The sequence below is a fragment of the Ambystoma mexicanum genome, chromosome 4q, assembly GCF_040938575.1.
Source record: "Ambystoma mexicanum isolate Mex_15411 chromosome 4q, UKY_AmexF1_1, whole genome shotgun sequence".
Classification (NCBI taxonomy): domain Eukaryota; kingdom Metazoa; phylum Chordata; class Amphibia; order Caudata; family Ambystomatidae; genus Ambystoma; species Ambystoma mexicanum.
In genome coordinates this window covers 348,738,235-348,750,283 of record NC_090928.1, presented here as the reverse complement: position 1 = coordinate 348,750,283, position 12,049 = coordinate 348,738,235, and positions in this window count along the sequence as shown.

The following is a 12,049-nucleotide window of genomic DNA, read 5'->3' as shown; positions in this document are numbered from 1 at the left end:
CATTCAGCGCGGGTTATTACGATGATGACATGCTGCACTTCTGTGGTGGTGGTGACCCTGTGGAAAGCTGTGGATTCCCTTGGTTGTTTTATTCAGTGCACTCCCATGGATGCATGTCCTGTGTAGTGATTTGCTGAAGACATATTTACATAATGATTATTCGCAGCATGTTGCTGGATTATGTTGTGAAGGGTGAGGTACGATGATGGGTGGTGGACGTGTTGTGGGATGTGGGATGTCATTAGGTTTACCCTGCTGTGATAGGTGTCCAGCTGACTTCATTACTATGGGATCTGGTTGCCATGTTCATTTAGGGATGCTTTGGGCACAGTGTTTTGTGATGTGCACATTGTGCTGTCACATCAACAATGACACCATGGTGGTGTGTGAATCTATCCCCCCATTTCACTGCCATGTGCCTGTCATGCAACTTACCAAGCAGCCAGGCACGTCTTCCTGCATGTTGCTCCATGTAGCGTGGTAGCGTGGAGTTCCGCATGACCATTGAGTCATGAGTTGATCCAGGATATCGGGCACAACTATGTGTGATGATCTTGCTGGCGTCACATACCATCTGCACATTGACAGAGTGGTATTGCTTGCAGTTGTGGTACACCACCTCCATGGCATGCGGGACCACCAACTCCACGTCGGTGCAGTCGAGGGCACCTATACAATTCGGCATGCCTGCCGGTGCATGGAAGCCAACATTTGTTTAAAAAATCTCCTGGGGAGTCAGTGGTAGAAATATGTAGTCCCTTGTGTGCTTCAGGAGGGCATCCAATACTTGGTTTAGCATGCGAGAAAACAAGGGTTGTGATATGCCATGCATGTGCCCCACTGCGTGCTGGTAGGTGCCTGTGGCAAGGAAGTGGAGCACAGAAACTACCTTGAATAGACAGGGGATGGCGGTGCGTATTTCAATGAGGCTGACAATGTCGTTGTGTATCATGTCTACAATAGTGGTGATAGTGTACCGGTCCAGACGGTATAGGGTGTGAATCTGCTGAGGGGTTAAGTTGAATGGACTGGCTCTGATGCGAGGGATTGGGGGCTGCCTGCGTGGTAACCCTGGCTGCACTGGTGGGGCATGCTGGGCCTGTTCCACCCTCCTTCTCCTCCTGTGTCTTCTCTGTGGTGCCTGCTGTTGTTGTTGTTGTTGCTGGTGTAGCCATGCAAGCATGTCCTCCAGCCCCAGTATTGCTGCTACTAGTGGAATCATTTTGGTTTGGGAAGAGGTGTGGTGTGTGGGTGTGCTCCTTTTGTGCTGGCCCAGACTCCATTGCCTCCACCTGTGCTGATTGTGTGCACCTGTTGCATTTGGGAACATTGCACACAGAATTTTACGGTTGGTTTGCGATGCCAGTATTACCGGCATGTCGGTATCCCCTTTTAGCACCTTCATGATGCCGGTATTTGCATGTCCGCCTGACTTGTGATCTCATCCCATTGATGGCATGCCGGTGTTGCCGGCCTGAAGGGCCACGTGCCCGCGCCGCTATTAGAGGCACTTTTATTAGCGGTGCCTCTAATACCAGGGTCTTAGGTCGGAATAGCCCAGAGCAGTATGGGATGCCGGTAATCCTTTACCGGAATAGTTTTTCCATTACCTCCAACCTCGTAATGACCCCCAGCGGGTGATTACAAGTGCGCGAGCATGCGCGATCTCCCAAGCCGGTAATGGCCATACCGTGATGCTGTGAAAGGCCCTCCAACCCCCGATAGCGCCATCACGGGACCCGCCGATACCGGCACCGCCTAGGAGGAACCCCTAAATACCGACCCGGTAATACAACATGCTAATACCGGGCTTGTAAAACCAGACCAGGAAAAAACGTCATCGCCTCGGAACGGGAAATGGCCCAGTGGCTATCTTTAAAAACACAATCCATTGCCATCCTCCCTAACCACCAGTTGATACCTGTTGAGCACCGTGGCAATACTATGAGGATGTCCAAGGCTACCCAGAAGACCACCCCCCGGCTGCGGAAACAGCGTTTCTCCGACGGAGAATTGAATATGTTGGCGGACACTCTTGCTGCACATGCAAACCTCATGAAATCCCATGACATGAAGCGTGAGGTCCAGCAGGTGAAAAAGGACATCTGGCAGGAGATTGCCCGCAAGGTGTCGGCTGTGGGGACCTCCCCACGTACTGTCAGGGACTGCTGTAAGAGGTAGGGCGACCTCCGCTTGAGGGTCCGCAACATCATGTCAAGCAACAGGAGGGCGGCCATGGCCATAGGCTGGGGTCCCCACTCGCCTGCAAAATGATGCCCTGGGAGGGGACCGCTAGCAGCTTCATCGATCCAGAGTCGATTGAGGGATTCGGGAAGATGGAGATGGATGCGGCATCATCCCCAGACAGAGGTGAGTGACCCTGCACATCCCTGTAGGGGAAACCATGACGTAGCATAACTGATGTGGAAGAGAGCCTAGGCAAGGCAATGCACGTCCCTACACCCACATTAACATATCCAAGTCCAGATTGCAGCTCAAACCCTGCCACACAGAAATGCATGCTGAGTGCCAATCCCTTAACCAACACACGGCCAACACACCTGGACCGTGCCCATGTAACACATCACACAAACCCCATATCAAAGGCATGCCACCTGCCATGCAGTGAATGCCAAAATGCCCCCTCAGAACACCCTGTGTGACACACCTGTAAGACATGAATGCATGAATGAATGAATATTGCACAGCACAGTTGTATGCCTCTGGCATGTAACACCATCACTGATGCCCTGCATCTCTTCTACCCCCCAGGCACCGATGAGGAAGATGCCAGGCAAGAGAAAACTGCAAGGGCAGCCACGTCCCACCAAAAGAAAAGGGCCACCACCACCCAATGGCAGACAAGCAGGCCACACCCACAGGCAGTGTGCCTGACCGAGTGGAAACACCGCCAACAACACCTGCTGCGAGTGTGCCGGACACACATCAGACCCAGCAGCCCACACCAGTTGGAGGGGAGTCCCTACATGTGCTGGCCACCACAGAGGATGACTTGGATGGCAATGTGGACCTTGAGGGAGTCACAGAAGTGACTTGTCCACCCAGCCCAAGCCCCCGGTCCACCCCCCAGCCCCATATCAAGCCCTCACCCACCTACAGCAGTGGTGATCCCTGCCTCCATAACTCGGACCTGAGCACCATCGAGGAGGACAGCACCCAGAATCCAGGCCCCGTCAGTGCACCACCCACCACTGCAGCTCCCACCAACACTCTTGAGTCGCGTCTGTCAAGGGTGGAGGCCCGACAGGAGGCCATGTTGGACCTCCTGCGGCAGTACATTGCCTATGGAGAGGAGAGCAGGCAGGGATTCACCACTGCCATTGAGGGGACCACAGCGGCCATTGCAGCAAACACAGCCACTGTGAATGCATCAGCTGTGCTCATGAAGGACTGTCTGGGGGCAGTGACACAAGTACTCACTTCAATCCTGCTCCAAATGCAGCGGCCACGCCTTGGAGCAGGCGTGGAACCTGCCTCCGACTCATCAACAGCCACCACACCTGCATCCTCAGTCCCCACCAGCCCTGTGCGCCAGACCCGAAGGAGCACACGGCACTCAGAGATGCCACCCCCAGAGAGCAAAAAGTCCCGGAAGTAGTGTGGGCAGACAATGGGAGTGGGACACATGGTTGGAGGTGAAGGGGAGCATTCTATGGATTACAGTGGGGTGTTTTGGGGGTTTGTGGGGTGGGTTTTGGAGTTCACTGGGGTGTTTTGGGGTTTGTGGGGGGGTTGGGAGTTCACTGGGGGCTGGGGGGAGTGGTCACATGTTTGCTGTTAGAACTAATACACCCGTTGTGTGAAAAAACATTGAATGGCGGGACATTGTTCATTTTGTGTGTATACATTTAATGTGTGACGGTGTTCAGTGGCCCACTCCCAACAATCCCTGTGTGCATGTCCACATGGACCCAGTGTGTCACTGACACATGTCTATCATAGTCCCTGTGGTTCAGAAGTATTTGTGAATCAGTGCTTGGCGTACTGCATGGCTATCCCATGCATCACGTACTGGCAGGGGGGCTAGTTCACCTCCATCCTCATCATCCTCACCTGGTGCATACATGTCAATGTCAGGTGGCAGTGGTACATTTCTCCGGACGCACATGTTGTGCAGCATGACACAGGCCATGGTGATCTTTGCGACCTTCTCAGGCCTATTAAGGGGTGCCCCACCAGACCTGCTTAGGCAGCGGAAACGTGCCTTCAACAGGCCAAAGTTCTGCTCAATCACAACAGGGGTGTGAACGCGATTGTACTCCTCTTCATGGCTGTTCTGCGGGTTCCGCACTGGGCTAAGTAGCCACGGCCTCAAGGGATATCCTCCATCACCTGCAAGCAAATACAAATAGGTGTGCGTCACTCTGAGCTGCCACCTTCAGGAGGCATAGTCATGGCCGCAGCTATTTGGTGTGGACATGCACATGTCCCTGTACGTATGCAAGAATGTTCACTAGATGCATACTATACTGCTATGAGGTGTGGTAGTCTGGATGGCGTTCAATAGATGATGAAGAGTGAAGTAATGAATGCTGAGGCAGATGTACTGTGGTTGTACAACGATTTTTAGCCTTCCATTTATGCTGTGTATTATACAATGTGCATGGTCACACCAGCCACATTGCCACAGTTGCAATCCTGTTCAGTCATGCATTGCTTTACATACATATGGTGGCGTGGTTGTGCCTCTTACTTGTTGTCATCGATATGCATAATTGGTAAAATGTTTGCAAGTGATGTGTCATTTTGGGTTTGGGAGATTCAGGTCGGGAGTGTCTAGCTCTTCATGCATTCTCCAATCCCCGTCAATTGCCACCCTGGTGGAGTATGCATCCCTCCCCTTTCCCACCCTGGTGGAGTATGCACCCCCCTTCCCACCCTAGTGGAGTATGCATCCCCCCCTTTCACAACCAGGTGGAGTATGCATCCCTACACATCAGTAGCCCATTGCACTGCCATGGCCCACTCAGGCAACTCACCAAGCAGCCAGGCACGTGGTCCAGCATGTCGCACCATGTGACAGGGTAGCGTGGAGTTACACAGCAACATGGCATCATGTGTTGATCCGGGAAATCGGGCGCAGCATTGTGTGATGATCTTGCCGGAGTCACATGCCATTTGCACATTGATGGAATGGTATTGCTTGCAATTGCGGTACACCACCTCTATGGCATGGGGGACTACCAATTCCACATGGGTGCAGTCCAGGGCACCAACACAATTGGGCATTCCTGCCAGTGCGTGGAATGCTACTTTGGTGTTAGCTATCTCCTGGTCAGTCCGTGGTAGGGATATGTGGGTGCTTGCGTGCTTCAGGAGGGCATCCAGCACTTGGTTCAGCATTCGTGAAAATAGTGGTTGCGAAATGCCATGCAGCTGCCCCGCTGTGTGTTGATGGGTGCCTGTGGCCAGGAAGTGGAGCACAGACACCACCTTTAATGGCGGGGGTATGGCAGTTCGTATTTCTCTGAGGCTGCCAATGTCGTTGTGTATCATGTCCACTATGGTGGTGATGGTGTCCCGGTCCAACCGGTACAGGGTGTGGATCTGGTCAGGGGTTAGGTTGAATGGACTGGGTCTGATGTGAGGGATTGGTGGCTGCCTACGAGGCACTGGTGGCTGCGCTGGTGGTAATTGCTGGCCCTGTCTCACCCTCCTTCTCTTCCTGCGTCTCCTCTGCACTGCCTGTGGTTGCTGCTGTAGTTGTTTTTGTAGTTGGTGTTGTTGCTGTAGATATAGCAGTATAGGCATGTCCTCCAGCGCCATGATTGCAACAGCTAGTGGTAGCATTTTGGTGTAAGAAGGGGTGTGCTGTATGGGTGTACTCATTTTATACTGGCCAGCCTCCATTGACTCCACCTGTGGTGATTGTGTGCACCTGTGGCAGTTGGCTTGATTGCTGATTGCTGTTTGCGGTTGGTCCGCGATGCCTGTATGGCCGGCATCGTGCAGCCCTTGAGATTACCGGCTTCGGGATGCCGGTATTTGCATGTCCGCGTGGGTTGTGATGTCCTCCTATTACCGGCATGCCGGTATTTGCTCCCCGAGGGGGTGCGTGTACGCGCGCCCATGCTGCTGTTAGAGGCACCGTTATTTAGGGTGCCGCTAATAGCAGGTTGCCGGGTCATAATAAACCGGAGCGGTAAGCGATGCCGGTAATCATTTACCGGCATCGTTTTTCCCTTACATCCAACCTCGTAATGCGGCCCTTTCACATGAAACAAAATGGTTGAATTATAGGAGGACCTGGACACTGTTCTATGCACTTAAAAAACAGCAGACCTATTACCTTTGCCTGCAAGGCATGACGGAATTCAAGCGTAGGAGGCAGCAAGTGCAACCTAACAAGTGAAAGAGAAACACGGGTGGCCCTTTGAGCTCTCCACGCAGATGTTTGGTGTCTAGCTGATTGTGAAGGGTGTCACATGGAATCTGTGGAGACTTTCATCTTTGCAGAATTTGATATCACAATTCCCCAAATGCAATAAGATTGAAAGGTTATTGTGCCATTACCAGTTGATTATATGGTTTTCTATTGGATGTTAAACACCTTTCCATTGCTATTTGGGTGGGGGCTCTGATGGTTCTGAAAGAGAGTGGGGCTTTTTCTTGAGGCAAACGTGGAAAATGCTAGATGGCTTTACTTTATGTTGATCTGGAAAGTTACAAAGTATCTGGGTAATGTTGTTGGGTCTGATCCTATGTGATAAGAGTAATTGTGGCAGCTTCGACCAGAGAGAAAGCTCGTTTGTCCATATTGCGAGGAAGTGTTGGTCAAGACTGTGACATATAAGTGTGATGCCGGAAATGCATCTGAGGGACAGGGCCTCTGAATCCTTGTCCTTTTTCTGTTTTTACTGTGTGTTCTGTCATGTTTTCTGCCCAGGAGTCCATGAGGGACTCCTGGCAGTGCAGCTCTCTTTTGGTTTGGTGAACAGACCCATGGGATACCCTTATGGCACCCATGGGTAGGGGTACAACCCTGTGCCCCTAGTGTATGTTTTTGGGCACCTGTGGGTGGCCCACAGAGCAGGGTATGGGCTGGTGGCAGCTCCATGCTAAACTTGACAGGTGCTCTGGGTGTCCTCCATTTTGGGATACCCAGGCCCTGCCATTGGGATCAGTTGATTCCTGATAGAAACAAGATGGCCCCTGTGGCCTCTTGCTTTCTATTGCCTGTTGTCTTGTTTTTCCCAAAGTCCTGGGAAGCCCTGGCTCTGTCCCTTCCCCCTGGCTGGCTGTTGGGTGGAAGTTCCATATATGGTGTTGTTGTGAAGGCCCAGCTAGACTGACTGGAGCCTTCACAGTGACTGTATGTTATGGGTACCTCCTGTGGGTGGGACCTGGGTGAATGGAGTGTGTGACCAATATACACTCCTTGTTGTGGTTGTCTGGTTTCTGGCATGAGAGACAAAGACTGAGACAGCCCTGCCCGAAACTGGCCTGAATGCAGTGTGTAGTGTTGAATGGCTGGGTACTTGTCCCAATCCACATTCCTTGTTGTGAGTGTCTGAAAGGGAGGAGTGTGGCCTGAATGCACTGTGTGCCTGATTGGCTGACTGACTGCATGAATGCCCTTCTGTGTGATTGGCTGCTGTGTGTGTGCCAGCAGTGTGGATGAGAGACAGAATAGTATATCTGGGGACCTCTCACCACTGGAAATTGTTCAGAAGCATTCAGAAGCTGAGTCTCCACTCAAGAGTAACTGGATTTGCTGATCCTCGACGTCCAGCTGGAAGAAGAAGACTTGCTGTGGCATTTGCTTCGACGGAACTGAAGGTTGTCGAAATCGTCGAGGACTGACCCGAGAGAGGACCTGGCTAGGCGCCCTCTTCCCGTGCTCCGAGGGACCATCGAGCACCGCTGAATCTTCGCCGAAGCTCCCTGGACGCCAGACCATCGAAAGGCTGCCGACCGGAGAAGGGGACTGCCGAGGAGACCGAAGTAAAGCACCCGGACATCGACGCTGTCGAAGTCCATTGCCGTCGACCAGGGTTCGCAGGTCTGTGCAACCGCTGGAGGCCCGTCGAAGTTGTGTTGCCCAGCCGTGGGAACCACTTGACGCCGAGCCGCCGACGACCGGAGCCGTCCGCTCCTTGCCTAAGAACATTTGACTCGAAGGACTCCCTCGTCCGCACCGTCGACCGCTTTTGTCCTGCCGGAGAAAGTCGAGGACGACCAACGCGCCGAGGAGAATCCGCCGGTGGGTTTCCCGCCACCTCACGACCCCAAAGACTCGAGCGACTCGACGCCCTTGTTGGGCTACCGTCATTCACAATCTTTGCGGTCCAGAACTATTGTCGCCGAGGTGCCCCGCACGCCTCTTCCTCGCAGGACGCCGACGTCTCGACGCCGACGAGCACCGCTCGGATCGAAGCCTGCCGCCTCATCGACGCCGTTCTACCCTGTTTGTTGTCGGACGTTCGACGCCCCGTGTCTCCCGCTTGAAAGGGAAGGCATTCAAGAAGGGCCGTCGATTCCCCGACACCGAACACCGAGTTCCTCGACGCTTCTCGACGCCTCTCGACGATCCGTGACTCCTGCTTTAAAGGGGGTCATTCAAGAAGGATCTGTCGACGCCTCTTCGAAGAACTCGACTCCACCAGGTACATTGGGGGGGTAAAAACATTGTAGGAGAGAATAAGACTATTGAACAATATATGGACTGGGCTTGTGTTATATCTCTTTATTTTACAGGTTGCCCAGGTGGGGGGATCTCCACACAGAACTGTGTCCAGTAGCAAGGGCCAGTCTTCTGCCTATTGTTTCAACCCTCTAGTATCTCTCCTCTCTCTATTGCTGGTTTCCTTCTTATTGATCCGCGTGCCATTGCAACAGTATTGTGAATGCACTGTTATGAGGTCTAATATTAGTGGTACCACTTTAGAATTGTAGATATTTATCATTATTGGTTTTCCTGAGCACAAAGTGCGTTGTTGTGATAAGTGTACATAACCCTTGAATATTAATTATATAAAGACTGTGTTTTCAGTAATACAGTGTGTGGACATTCCTTTGTGGGGGCTTGGGGATACACTGTACTTAAGAACCAGCCTGCATCACCTCCTCAGAAGCTAGGCCTTGATTGCTCGTCCATTGCTACCACAATCGAGAATCTTGGCTGGGGTCCTCTGTGCCTCTCCTCTACCATATAGAGAGCGGAAGTACAGACCCCCCCACCGGTCTTGACAAGCTGGTGGCAGCGGTGGGATGCTTATGGTTTTAAGACTCAGTGTATAACCGTGCCACTTACAAAATATCCGCACTTTATTAGATTAAGGTTTGGGTGTGTACCCAATAACTGCATTACAGGCAATGGAGCCCATTGCAAATGGTAAATTGACTCGGATGAGCTTAGAGGCTCTCCAGAGTGCTTGTGAAGCCAGGGAGTTAGACTTTGTGGATAAGTCTAGGGCTGAGCTGATAGCTGCCCTGGTGGACTACCAGACTGATGGTGAAACCCTTGATGAAGGGGGGGATGCAACCAGTGAGGACTCTGCCCCTGGGGTTGTCGCTGAATCTGTTTCTGGGAATGCCACCATTCCTGCTGCCTCTGTTCCAAACCCCAGCAATTCCATGGAACTTGAGTTATTAAGGATGAAATTGGCCTTTGAATATCGCAAGTTGGAAATAGAAGCTGAGCTTAAGAAAGAGGAGCTGGCACAGCAAGTGGAACTCAAGAATAGGGATCTTGCGCTCAAAGACAAGGACACTGAATGTCAGAGAATCCAGCTAGAGAGAGCTAGAGTGGAGACTTCAGCTAGACCAATTAAGAGTGGCAGGTCCCCAGCCACCAAGTTTATGAAAGATTTGGTTGGTGTGTTTGTGGAGGGTTCAGATATCCTCCAATGGATTGAAGCGTTTGAAATGGCTTGTGCAATTCATGATGTAGATAAAAGAGATTGGGCTAAGTGTTTGTTAAGCAGAGTGCCTCAAACTGGATATGACTGTATTCTGAAGCTGAGTGTGGAAGAAAGGGGTCAGTATGAGTGTATGAAGTCTGCTTTGATTGCCAAGTTTGGCAAGACACCTACCCAATACCTTAAAAGGTTCAGGGATTTTAAGAAAAGAGAGAATGTGTCTTGGGTTGACTGGGTGAGTACTGCGCACATGAACATGATGGGGTGGATTGACGGTTACAAGGTGAAAACTTTTGTTGAGTTGTCCCACCTCTTGTTTTTTGAGCATTTTTCTGAAGCCTGTTCACCAGAGCTGCGTCAGTATGTGGCTGACCAGAACATTTTGGACCCCTTTAAGCTGGCTAGGTTGGCTGACAAGTGGGTCTCCCACCGGGTGTCCCCTAAGGACTCCAGTGGGAAGGACAAGGACAAAGAAAAGGGGACCTCTCAGAAAGCTGAGGAGTCCCAAAAGCAATCACAGTCGGGTAAACCAAAACCTTCCTCTCCTAAGACCCAAAAATCTAGTGGGGATAAGTCCTCTGTGGGTGGGAATAAGAGTAGTGGTCCACCTGCTGCAAAGCAGGTTCCCAGTGGTTCCAGTACCGTACCCCGCACTCCTGGCACTTGTTGGGATTGTGGGGCTCTGGATCACAAAAGGGGTGACCCCAAGTGTAAAGGTAAGGCACTTGGAGTACAGGCTGTCAGCCTGACCTACCCTTACCCCGTGGCTGAGGTGGAGGCCACTGTCCTCCCCTCCTCTACAGGAATCACATTTGGTGCTCCGGTAGAGATTTCCTTAGTGTCCCTTGGGGCCTGGGACCAGTACGCAGAAGTACTGGCAACTATCCCGCAGAACACCCGTAGGTTTTTGAGAAGTGTCCTCTTGAATGGCCAGCCTTCTACTGGTTTGAGAGACACTGGGGCAAGCATGACAGTGGTGGACAGGACCCTGCTCAAGCCAGAGGACTATGTAGGTGCTCCTGTGAGAACCACCAGGTTAGCTGGTGGGCCTCCCAAATTATCGCCTGTAGCCCTAGTCACACTCATGATTGGAGACAAGACAGCAAAGCTTCCTGTCCTGGTTCAGGACAATGTCCCTGCTAACATTCTGTTAGGAAATGATCTAGTAGAGTTGGGGTTGATCTCGGATGGTCTTCCCATGACTGCTGCTGCAGTCACTAGGTCACAGGTGACACCGGGTCTGGCTGTGAGTCAGGTACCCGAGCCAAAGGCGAGGCCTAAGGCAAGAAGAAGGAAGACCAAGAAGGCCACCTCTGTGGAGGGAACACCTTCTCTTCCTGCTGTTCCGACAGCACCCATTGGGATCCATGCTCCGGACGGGCTGGGTCCAGTGGAAAACCCAAACTCAACTCCTGTGGGAGAAGAGACAGAAGACTCTCCTGTGGGAGAGGTTCTCAACCCGGAGGATCATCCCGACCTTCAATGCTTGTTAGCTGAAGGGGGACCCTCCCGGGCAGACTTCTGTAAGGGACAGAGAGAGTGCCACTCTCTCGAGGGCCTGAGGAAACAGGCCCTGCCCCAGGCACAAGGTGAAGTGCCTAGGACATTCAAGATTTATTGGGAGGGTGAGCTCCTTGTTAGTGAGCCCACTAAGCCCGAACCTGGTGCCCGCAAGAGGTTGGTGGTACCCCAGGTTTACAGGCCCTTCCTACTGCAGTTGGCGCATGAGGTGCCCTTGGCTGGTCATCTTGGGACCAAGAAGACTAAGCAGAGGCTCTCTGCCCATTTCTACTGGCCACGGATGGGAGTAGAGGTGGAGTCCCACTGCAGGACCTGCCCAACTTGTCAGTTGTCTGGCAAGACTGGAGGCAGGGTCATTGCCCCACTGCAGCCATTACCAGTGGTTGGCACACCATTTGAGAGGGTGGGCATCGACATCGTCGGTCCCCTTGACCCTCCCACTTCAGGTGGACATCGGTTCATCCTGGTCTTGGTAGATCATGCCACCAGGTATTCTGAGGCAATACCCCTTCGGACTGTTACTGCCAAGGTGGTTGCCAGGGCTCTCCTGGGCATTTTCACCCGTGTTGGATTCCCCAAGGAGGTTGTCTCTGACCGAGGATCCAACTTCATGTCTAGTTACATGAAAACCATGTGGAAAGAGTGCG